This window comes from Trachurus trachurus (genome assembly GCF_905171665.1).
Source record: "Trachurus trachurus genome assembly, chromosome: 23".
Classification (NCBI taxonomy): domain Eukaryota; kingdom Metazoa; phylum Chordata; class Actinopteri; order Carangiformes; family Carangidae; genus Trachurus; species Trachurus trachurus.
The window spans coordinates 937,516-950,442 of NC_139912.1; positions in this window are offsets into that span (position 1 = coordinate 937,516).

Below are 12,927 nucleotides of genomic sequence, written 5' to 3' on the forward strand. Positions count from 1 at the left end.
CACCATGTCACCATGTCACCATGTCACCACCTCCTGCTGTGTTGTCACCATGTCACCATGTCACCATGTCACCACCTCCTGCTGTGATGTCACCATGTCACCACCTCCTGCTGTGTTGTCACCATGTCACCACCTCCTGCTGTGATGTCACCATGTCACCATGTCACCATGTCACCATGTCACCACCTCCTGCTGTGTTGTCACCATGTCACCATGTCACCATGTCACCACCTCCTGCTGTGATGTCACCATGTCACCATGTCACCACCTCCTGCTGTGATGTCACCATGTCACCATGTCACCACCTCCTGCTGTGATGTCACCATGTCACCATGTCACCACCTCCTGCTGTGATGTCACCACCTCCTGCTGTGATGTCACCACCTCCTGCTGTGTTGTCACCATGTCACCATGTCACCACCTCCTGCTGTGATGTCACCATGTCACCATGTCACCATGTCACCATGTCACCACCTCCTGCTGTGTTGTCACCATGTCACCACCTCCTGCTGTGATGTCACCATGTCACCACCTCCTGCTGTGATGTCACCATGTCACCACCTCCTGCTGTGATGTCACCATGTCACCACCTCCTGCTGCGATGTCACCATGTCACCACCTCCTGCTGTGATGTCACCATGTCACCATGTCACCATGTCACCATGTCACCACCTCCTGCTGTGATGTCACCATGTCACCACCTCCTGCTGTGATGTCACCATGTCACCACCTCCTGCTGTGATGTCACCATGTCACCACCTCCTGCTGTGATGTCACCATGTCACCACCTCCTGCTGTGTTGTCACCATGTCACCATGTCACCATGTCACCACCTCCTGCTGTGATGTCACCATGTCACCATGTCACCACCTCCTGCTGTGATGTCACCATGTCACCACCTCCTGCTGTGATGTCACCATGTCACCATGTCACCACCTCCTGCTGTGATGTCACCATGTCACCATGTCACCACCTCCTGCTGTGATGTCACCACCTCCTGCTGTGTTGTCACCATGTCACCACCTCCTGCTGTGTTGTCACCATGTCACCATGTCACCACCTCCTGCTGTGTTGTCACCACCTCCTGCTGTGATGTCACCATGTCACCATGTCACCACCTCCTGCTGTGTTGTCACCATGTCACCACCTCCTGCTGTGTTGTCACCATGTCACCATGTCACCACCTCCTGCTGTGATGTCACCACCTCCTGCTGTGATGTCACCATGTCACCACCTCCTGCTGTGATGTCACCACCTCCTGCTGTGATGTCACCACCTCCTGCTGTGATGTCACCACCTCCTGCTGTGATGTCACCATGTCACCACCTCCTGCTTTGATGTCACCACCTCCTGCTGTGATGTCACCACCTCCTGCTGTGATGTCACCACCTCCTGCTGTGATGTCACCACCTCCTGCTGTGATGTCACCACCTCCTGCTGTGATGTCACCACCTCCTGCTGTGATGTCACCACCTCCTGCTGTGTTGTCACCATGTCACCACCTCCTGCTTTGATGTCACCATGTCACCACCTCCTGCTGTGTTGTCACCATGTCACCACCTCCTGCTTTGATGTCACCACCTCCTGCTGTGATGTCACCATGTCACCACCTCCTGCTGTGATGTCACCACCTCCTGCTGTGTTGTCACCATGTCACCACCTCCTGCTGTGATGTCACCACCTCCTGCTGTGTTGTCACCATGTCACCACCTCCTGCTGTGATGTCACCACCTCCTGCTGTGATGTCACCATGTCAACACCTCCTGTTGTGATGTCACCATGTCACCACCTCCTGCTGTGATGTCACCACCTCCTGCTGTGATGTCACCATGTCACCACCTCCTGTTGTGATGTCACCATGTCACCACCTCCTGCTGTGATGTCACCATGTCACCACCTCCTGCTGTGATGTCACCACCTCCTGCTGTGATGTCACCACCTCCTGCTGTGATGTCACCGCCTCCTGCTGTGATGTCACCATGTCACCACCTCCTGTTGTGATGTCACCACCTCCTGCTGTGATGTCACCACCTCCTGCTGTGATGTCACCACCTCCTGCTGTGATGTCACCATGTCACCACCTCCTGCTGTGATGTCACCACCTCCTGCTGTGTTGTCACCATGTCACCACCTCCTGCTGTGATGTCACCACCTCCTGCTGTGATGTCACCATGTCAACACCTCCTGTTGTGATGTCACCATGTCACCACCTCCTGCTGTGATGTCACCACCTCCTGCTGTGATGTCACCACCTCCTGTTGTGATGTCACCATGTCACCACCTCCTGCTGTGATGTCACCATGTCACCACCTCCTGCTGTGATGTCACCACCTCCTGCTGTGATGTCACCGCCTCCTGCTGTGATGTCACCATGTCACCACCTCCTGCTGTGTTGTCACCACCTCCTGTTGTGATGTCACCACCTCCTGCTGTGATGTCACCACCTCCTGCTGTGATGTCACCGCCTCCTGCTGTGATGTCACCATGTCACCACCTCCTGCTGTGATGTCACCACCTCCTGCTGTGATGTCACCATGTCACCACCTCCTGCTGTGATGTCACCACCTCCTGCTGTGATGTCACCACCTCCTGCTGTGATGTCACCATGTCACCACCTCCTGTTGTGATGTCACCACCTCCTGCTGTGATGTCACCATGTCACCATGTCACCACCTCCTGCTGTGATGTCACCATGTCACCACCTCCTGCTGTGATGTCACCACCTCCTGCTGTGATGTCACCATGTCACCACCTCCTGCTGTGATGTCACCACCTCCTGCTGTGATGTCACCACCTCCTGCTGTGATGTCACCATGTCACCACCTCCTGTTGTGATGTCACCATGTCACCATGTCACCACCTCCTGCTGTGATGTCACCATGTCACCATGTCACCACCTCCCAGCTGTGATGTCACCATGTCACCATGTCACCACCTCCTGCTGTGATGTCACCATGTCACCACCTCCTGTTGTGATGTCACCACCTCCTGCTGTGATGTCACCATGTCACCATGTCACCACCTCCTGCTGTGATGTCACCATGTCACCACCTCCTGTTGTGATGTCACCACCTCCTGCTGTGATGTCACCATGTCACCATGTCACCACCTCCTGCTGTGATGTCCTGATTTAAACATTAATGTAGACAACTGTTTTTTTGTTTTTTACTCTCCTATGTGTTAATGTTTATCTGTAAAGGATCCTCAATGATGCTATTAACGTGGGTGATCTATAAATGTCCTTAAATTATTGAAAACACCACACTGCTCATTCACCAACAATGCAGAGATGTCAGTTCTTTAGTAAAACCCATATTCCTCCACCAGGAGGCGCTGCCATTGGACCGATGCTGTCACTACTCTCTATTACAGTGCTCTAACACAGACTAATAGCTACGTCCATGGTTAAAGGACTACTTCACCCAAAATGGATAATTCACCAATCAATCATCTCCTCACCGTCAGGCCAAGGAAGGGTCTGGAGAACTTTCAGAGTCATCAAAACTCTTTAGGAGTTCTTCCCTGGAAGATGAGGACTGCTAGCCTGACGAGCCAGACTATATCACTAAAATGTATAGTCTGGAAACGAGCGGTAGACCTCGGCTCAATCCAGGGGGCGGGATGAAGGCTGTCTTTCAAACTGCCTCTGCACGCAATAGGGTAGCGCTAGCTAGCGCTACGACCAATCAGAGCAAAGAGCAGGATGACGTTAGCCTGACAAGCCAATTAAAATGTATGTCGTCATCACGTTAAGCCGCCCAACGACTCTCTAAACAGATAGAGCGCTGTGATTGGTCAACACAATCGGTGTTCGAGACTCAAAAAGTTCCTATGGCTCGTTTCTAGACCCACCTACGGAGCAAATATTTTTGCTGCCGCTAGGGTGCGTCTAGATTTCTAGGCTAGAGGACTGCCTGTTTTTTCTTTCATTCATTCCATGTATGTGCTCTTAGTTTACCTGTCTGCTGTCGCCTTTTTTAATTTAGCCTACTTATTTATTTACTTATTCACTTTGTGCATACGTACAGCGCAGCGCTCACTTTTGGTTTGGGGTGGGTTTTCTTTTTTCTTTTTCTCTTTTTTATGTTCTGTTGTGTCTTGTTTTGATCTGTTCCAATGTTTGTACTTATAAAACTGAAAAACCAATATAAAGCTAATATAATAAAAACTCTTTAGGAGTTCCAGGGGGGGTCCGACTGGTGGCGGGTTTTCATATAATGGCGCCGGTCGGATAGAGTTCACTTTTGATTGGTCTAAAACACTTTACACTATGAAACATCCAGATACCTCCATACTGCTCATCACTACTGACCCAAGTGTCCTGAAGCCAAGACATGGAAAAGTTGTTCAGAAAACATGAATGTGATCTCTGTTTTTATCCTGGTTGTAGCAGCAGCTCCCAGTTCTTCCATGTTTACATCAAACATCCAATGGTTTACAACGACCAACCAACATCTGGCAGCAAATCTCACACAGCCACTGGGAGCTGCTGCTACAACAAGGATAAAAACAGAGATCACATTCATGTTTTCTGAACAACTTTTCCATATTTGGCTTCAGGACACTTGGGTCAGTAGGACCAGCAGTATGGAGCTATCTGGATGTTTCATAGTGTAAAGTGATTTAGACCAATCAAAAATGAACTCTATCCGACCGGCACCATTATATGAAAACCCGTCATGTTCTCCAAACCCTTCATCGGCATGACGGTGAGGAGATGATTGATTGGTGAATTATAGCCTAGATTTTGGGTGAAATATCCCTTTAAAGGTCAGAGGATGAAACTTGATGTGAAACTGTAAAATAAAATTCAGAGAATCAGATTTCTGTTTTTAAATTAAAACTTTGTAAAAAAAAAAAAAAAATCTTTTTTAGGTCAAAACTTTGAGATAAAAATTAATCAATTGATTAAATCTTTTATAAACTGGAGGTTGTTAATTTTATTGACTTTATTTCCTCTTCCTGACCGAAAAGGCAGGGCTGGTGGTGTTCTCATGTATGTTTCTGAGCATTTACAGGGATCTTTGCTACATTCCATATCGATCCCTAGACAGTTTGAATTTCTGGCAGTAGAAATATTAGTGGCTAAATCACCTATCACTGTAATTGGTTGTTACCGACCACCCTCAGCGTCCACTGATTGTATCTCCAACCTATCTGATCTCCTTTCCAAATATTTGTCCCATGAGTTGATCCTAATGGGTGATTTGAATTTAGACTGGCTGAGTGAGAAATCCTCAAATTTAAAGCAGTCCTGTGACTCACTAAATCTCACTCAGCTTATTGACACTCCCACTAGAATTAACCCAGTTAATCCCGATAAAGGCACTCTTATTGATATCATTCTGACTAATGTGCCCCATAAATATATGTCTAAAGGTGTTTTTCCAAATGACATCAGCGATCACTGCTGCATTGCATGTGTCAGAAATACCAAATTACCAAAAACAAAGAGTAAAATCATCATCAAGCGCTCTTTTAAGCACTTCTCTGAGCAAGCTTTCCTCCACGATTTAGCCTTGGTGAACTGGCAACAGTTATTATTAATTCCTTCAGTTGACGATGCTGTGACCTTTTTCCACCATAATTTCATCTCAGTTATTAACAAACATGCCCCTCTCAAAAAACATAGAATAAAAGATAGGCATAATCCTTGGTTCACCAGAGAGTTGGCAGAACTGCTCCTTGAGCGAGATAAGCAATGGTCCCTAGCTAGAAAGAACAACTCTATACAAGATTGGCAACGATTTCGTGAAATTAGAAATAAATGCACTGCCCTTATTAGAAAATGTAAAGCCAGCTATTACCTGTCTTTAACCACAGACACCTTAAACGACCATTCTAAGTTTTGGAAAACCATCAAGGGGCTACAAAATAAGACAGCAGCTAGCTTCCCACAAAAATTAAAGCTAAACAATACTTTCACTAGCGATAAAAATGAAATGTCCAATCAATTTAATGATCACTTCAAAAATGCTGGCCATATCTTTGATTCTTCTCAGTTTATTCATAGTGCATTTGCTCCTTCTGAATCTGTAGAATCAGTGGATGTGCCCGTCTCAAACTCTGGCTTTCACCTTACCCCTTTCTCAGCATCTGAAGTCCTGCACGCTTTACAAACGTTAGATCTTAAGAAATCTGCAGGGCCAGATGGTCTTGATCCATCTCTTCTCAAATCAGCAGCCCCAATCATAGCAAAAACTGTAACTTATATTTTTAATTTATCCATCTCCACGCAGGCATTTCCAGTTTTATGGAAGCAAGCTTTTGTCATGCCCTTGCTGAAATCAGGTGATTCCTCAGATTTAAATAATTATAGACCCATTTCTAATCTCTCAACCCTTGCAAAATTATTCGAGTCCTTGGTGTCCACCCAACTCCATCAGCTACTGGAGTCCAATAACATACTCAACCCTTCACAGTCTGGGTTCAGACCAGGACATAGTACAATCACTGCCACTCTTAAAGTCCTGGATGAAGTACAATCAGCCCTTGATAGCAAGAAAGTCTGCTTAGCCTTGTTTATCGATCTTAGAAAGGCTTTTGATACTGTTGATCACGGTTATCTTCTGAAAATTATCCAAAATATCGGATTTAGTAATAACATGGTAATGTGGTTTAAAAGCTACCTAACAGAACGTGTCCAGTCTGTCCGTCTTGGTACAGTAATATCCGACCCCGTCACTCTGGATAAGGGGGTCCCGCAAGGGTCAGTTTTAGGGCCATTACTCTTTTTACTTTATATTAACAATATCTGCGATCAGTTGAAATTCTCTTCTTATCATATGTATGCTGATGACACTGTTCTTTACACCTCTGCCTCCTCTTTAGAAGCAGCATTTGCCAACCTGCAAGCTGATTTTACTTCCTTGCAGCATTCTCTCTATCATGCGAAGTTAGTCCTCAATGCCAGTAAAACCAAAATTATGTTCTTCCATCACAACTCCACAGTCACCCTGCCCCCATTTATGGCACTGGATGGTACCATCATAGAGGTAGTTGACACATATAAATATCTTGGCATCTGGCTAGACAAGGACTTAAATTTCAAGCATCATATCTCCTACTTGTCAAAAAAACTGAAATTTATTGTGAGTTTTCTGTACAGATTTAAATCTTGCTTTTCTGTCACTGCCCGCAAGCGTCTAGTTAATAGCTTATTTTTATCACAGCTTGACTATGGCGATACTATCTATAGGATTGCTTGTCCGACCACCCTAGCAAAACTGGATCCCATTTACCATGCTGCTCTGAGATACATAACAGGCTCAGCCTTCAGAACCCACCATTGCACTTTATACACACTTACAGGATTTTCTTCCCTTAATACTCGAAGGGTATTGCACTGGTACACCTTAATTTACAAAGCTATTTTAGGCAAGCTGCCGCATTACATCTGCTCTAAGTTTATTGCTGTCCAGTTGACACACAATCTTAGAGCCAACAGTTGGCTGCGATTTAAGGTCCCCCATATGAGGACCGAGTTAGGGATGAAGACCCTCTCCCATTTTGGGCCATGGTCATGGAATGACCTACAAACCAGGCTGAGATTGGGCTCTCTCATCCCTCTTTCTTGCTTCAAATGCTCAATCTCAGAACTTTTAGTCACCAGCTGCACCTGTGACAATTAACTTAATTCTGTAATTGTGCTGCTTGTTTTTGATGTCTGATGTCTCTTGTTACCTTGATCTTGTTGTGTATGTTTGCTTGTACCTGTATTTCCTCAGGACATCCTCGAAAAAGAGATTTTAATCTCAATGGATCATTCCTGAATAAATAAAGGTTAAATAAAAAAAAATTCCTGTGTCTGTCTGTGTGTGTGTTTCTGTGTGTGTGTGTGTCTGTGTGTGTGTTTCTGTGTGTGTGTGTGTGGTTGTTACTTTTCTCTCTGAACAAAGTTTCAGTTGAATTCCAGGAAAAGGTTGAAAATCAGCTCAGAAACAATAAACACACACACACACACACACACACACACACACTCTTTCTGCTCTTCATTAATTCCTCAACAGCCTCAGACTTCCAGACTTCCTGCTGAGGATCAACTCTCCGGACCGAGACTCTTAAGGTGGAACTGAAGAGATGCTGTTCGTCAACGGCCCCGCTGTCAATAAAGTTTAGTTTAGGGGAGACTGGGGACAGTTGCAACACTTTTTTCAACAATTTTTCTCAGTTACTCTGAGACTATTTGGACTCGTCTCACCAAACCTTTATAGATTAAACACACATGTGTCAGCTAATGAGTCAAACCATTTAAAGATGATTACATAAGACACATCAATCACAATGTTCATTTGAATGGAAGAATCCAGATGTTGCAACTGACCCCAAACTTTTGGATGATTTATTCACTGTATGACATCAAATAAATTTACTTTTCTCTAATTTTCAAAGGAAAATATATGTGGCTACGTCTGTCCCATAGAACAAGATACAACTACAAATTGCATATTTCATTATAGGAAGTTATCTGGAGAATTATTTTTGAAATCTTAGTCTCTCATGGTTTAATATTTAGTATGTTTGGATTAATTCATACAAAAGGTCAGGACATCATCATCGTAAAACCACAGGTATGGATGTTTTGTATGGAACCTTTCAGAATAAAAGCTGGAGTGTTTCACAATAAAGAAGCTGAAGAAGCGGAAACAACATGAAGTCTTAGATCATGTGACGTCAACACATGAAGCTACATGGTGAAGCTACAGAGAGAGAGAGCGTTAATGTGTGTGTGTGTGTGTGTGTGTGTTGTTGACTCAGTCACATGCACTGCAAAAACTCTAAATCTTTCCAAGAATATTTGTCTTATTTCTTGTCAAAATGTCTCATTTCTAGTCAAAACTAATCTCTTTCCACTTAAAATAAGACTCATCACCTAAAAATTAACTTGTTTTTAGATCATTTTCACTTGTTTCAAACTAATTTTCACTTGAAATAAGTAGAAAAATCTGCCAGTGAAAGGAAGTTTTTTGTGTTTGTAATAAGAAAGAAAAACTTGCTCCACTATCAGATTTTTCTACTTATTTCAAGTGAAAATCTGCTTGAAAGAAGTAAAAAGTGTCTAGAAACAAGTTAATTTTTAGGTGATGAGTCTTATTTTAAGTAGAATGAGATTTATTTTGACTAGAAATAAGACATTTTGACTAGAAATAAGACAAATTTCGGATTCTGCACCATTGCACATTTTGCACTATGCACTTTTCACTATGTAAGGTTGTATGCTCCAACGTCATTTCATTGTTATTTATGGCAGTGACAAATAAATGATTGATTGATTGATTGATTGATTGATTGATTGATTGATTGATTGATTGATTGATTGATTGATTGATTGATTGATTGATTGATTGATTGATTGATTGATTGATTGAATATTCTTGGTAAGATATTTGAGGTTTTGCAGTGTAGGTAGGGCTATAGAGAAAGCTCCCCCTCTTCATAAGGACAGGTGTGAGCCATTAGTGCCTCTGTGTGGTGGGACTGTCTCGTCTGTGCAGGTATAAGAGAATTGTGCAGATGGAAAACTTTATTTGGTTTTTTGGGGAATTTGGACCAGTATCCTCATACAGAACCTTCATGCCGCTGTTTTGTTTGTTTGCTTATTTTCTTTTTCTTTTCTTTTTTATGGACAATGCACAGCAATAAACCCACTGTGTTTGCAACTCAAGGACCAGCGTGGACATTCATTCAATGCGGTATGAGAGCAGAGGCCGAGGTGAGGCGTGTCAACCAGGTTATTCCGGAGTTAGAAACCTCAGTAGCTCTGAGCTCCTTTAATACAGAGTGTTTAGTCTGAAACACGGGTCTGTCAGTCACTCTGCTCTGCTCTGAGCCCAGGAGAAAACTGTCCTTGTATCCTACAACCTTTATCCAATGAGGAGAGAGAACGGCAAACATATTAATGTAGCAGTAGCCTCGCATCACCAGGCTCTTCAGACAAGCGAAGAGCCTGGTGTCCGTTACCTCCCAATTAGTCTGCATTCTGGTTCCTGTCTGTAGTGGAAACCGAAATCACCAAATTCACCAAAATAAAAGTGTTCACCAACATAAAACTTAAAAAATAAACATTAAAGCAGCACTAAGTAACTTTTCAACCTTCATATAATATTTTCATAACTTTTGTGATGATACATCGACTTACAACAAGTTGAATGACACCTCTGTCATGGCCTGAGGGGGTCTGTATCATTATGGTCTGTATCTCTTTCTCTGGCACTAAGCAGCTTTGAGGAGCATGGTAGGAACCGGCTCTCACTTTACTTTCACTTTCACTTGCGAGTCACAACAAGGAGGGAGCAGGCAAAACGGCACTTTAGCAATGGATTATGTTTGTGTTTTCACTTTGAAATGATCCACTGGAAACAGAAACTTAGTTTTGATCTTCTGTTAATTTTAATGCAGGATATTTACAGGGCTTCACGCTAGTGTTCATGGGAAATGGAGTCTTCCTTCAGGCAAAACACTACCGCTTTGGTCCACAGGCGCCGCCAAACTCAACCAAAACTGAAAGTTCTTTAGTACTGCTTTAAATTAAAGAGTTTTACCGCATTTTCTTAGCTCGGTGCTTTTATTTTGACGGAAAGGCCTGTCTCTCTCGCCCTGGATCCGTTTCCTACCAAAACAGCGAGTCAACGGCCCCAGACTTGTAGCAGTAGGTCACGAGAAGCAGCAGAGAGCAGAGACCAATCAGAGGAGACAGGAACTGAGGAGAGGCTGATTAGTGGCAGGTGTGACTGCAGGAGTCACTCTCACCAGATCCTTTGTGTGGCTGTGACTGTCGACTCTGCTCTGGTAAGAGACTTTAGACTTTAGACTTTTGGGGTTTTTAGAATTGTTTTATCAGGGTAGTATTTTAATTGTTAGGGTAACGTAGGGGTGCATTCGTGCACCCTGAGGTATCTGTGTTTTAATGATTTTAATTGTGGGTCTGTCATTTGTTTGTAGGACTGAAACCTTGACTGTTTTAAAATACAGAGGTGTGCAAAAACATCATCATTTAAACCTCGTACTTTTATGTCCTACAAACTAAATGAACAGTGCTTTCTTTTACTTTTAGGCTCAGCACTGACTGCCCTTTATTTTAGTTTAGTGTTTTATATTTTAGCCATATTGATTTTATTGTCTTTTATTATTTTAAATTTTGAGTTTGCTTAGTTTTAGGATTTTAACATTCTGTCTTCTTCTGTTTCTAGTGTTGCGGCTGGTGGGGTCGAGATGCTGGGAGTTCACTTTAGATGGTGATATGGTTTGTGGTTGCACATTTAATTAGTGTGGTGTCTTTATTTGAAGTGTGTTGGGTTTATATTTCTTTTTGATATGTAGTTTACTCCCGGTGTCCTGGGCAGTGGGTGGTGATATGACTGTCTGTCTTCTTGTTCTTCATTGACTGTGTTATTTTAGAATTTGATTTATTGTAAATAAATGGCATATTAAGATTGACCCACACTGACCGTGATTATTTCTCTTGACAATAATCGTACCAAGAAAATGTCTAATGGTGACATCACTAATCTGAACCATGCACATTCTTTACCATTTCAAATCAATCAATCAATCAATCAATCAGGCTTTAATTTGTAGAGCACTTTTCATGCCCATGGCAGCTCAAAGTGCTTCACATGTTAAAAACAAGCAATATAGGGAACACATGTTAGGGAGACACACATAGATTCGCTAACACATTCACACAATAATTTTAGGGCATTGGATTTTATCGGGGAAATGGTGTCTAATACTCACTCATTTGCAGTGGGGAAAACACTAAATAAAATGAAGTAAAATAAATAAAATTGAGAAGACGAGAAAGACACTAGATAAAATGAAATAAGATAGATAGAATGAGAAGATAAGAGAGATACTAGATCAAATGAGGTCAAATAGATAAAAAGAGAAGACCTGAAGGACACTAGGTAAGAATAAGCTGGTGTAGTGGGATAAAATAGAGAAAAGAATGGGTGAATTAAAATAGAATAAAAAAGATAATAATAGTAAACAAATAAGATAAATTAAATTAAATGCATGTTTCAGAATAATAGAAATAGTTCGAATCAGTTAAAAGCAAGGCTAAAAAGGTAGGTCTTCAGTTTGCTTTTAAAAATGTCCAGATTCTCTGCCCTCCTCATGTCCTCAGGCAGTCGGTTCCATAGGCAACGTGGGCCGTGATGATAAAATGAGGCCTCACCATGTTTTGTTCGCAACTTTTGGAATAATTAAAAGGCCGCTGCCTGAAGACCTGAGAGTTCTAGAGGGTTCATATGTTAAAAGCAACTCAGATAGGCAACTGGGACCGAGACCATTAAGAGCTTTAAAAACCATTAAAAGGATCTTAAAATCAATCCTGAAAATAAAATACCTCTCTGACTCCGCCCCCAGGTCCTCGGTCTGATCGCCCTGGCCAATCACAACCGCGCCACGGCCCCGACGGCGCAGAACGAGCGCTCGTCACGCTCTCATTCCGTGTTCCAGCTGGACATCGAGGGCGTGAATGAAGACAGAGACATGAAGTGAGAGTGTGAACCCACGGATTAGAGATAGATGGAGAAAACTTTATTTGTCCCCGAAAGGCAAAGAGAAAGGTGGTGATAACTCTAGGGGCCCAGCGCCCAGTGGGGCCCATAAAAAACCCCAGTAGTCTAATCTTTGTATGACTGATTTATTCTGCGTAAGACCCTGACTAATACTCATAGTACACTGTAAAAACTCTACATCTTTCCAAGAATATTTGTCTTATTTCTTGTCCAAATGTCTCATTTCTAGTCAAAACTAATCTCTTTCCACCTTAAAGGCCCATGCTGTGCACTTTTCTCTGGGTTTATTTCCCTAACAAAATGTATCATTGGTTTTGAGGACCTGTGATCTGCTTCATATCGTTTCTACTGCCCCTTTCTGTTGCCTCTTTCTGGAGCTCTAGCAGCCACAGGTCATTTGGCC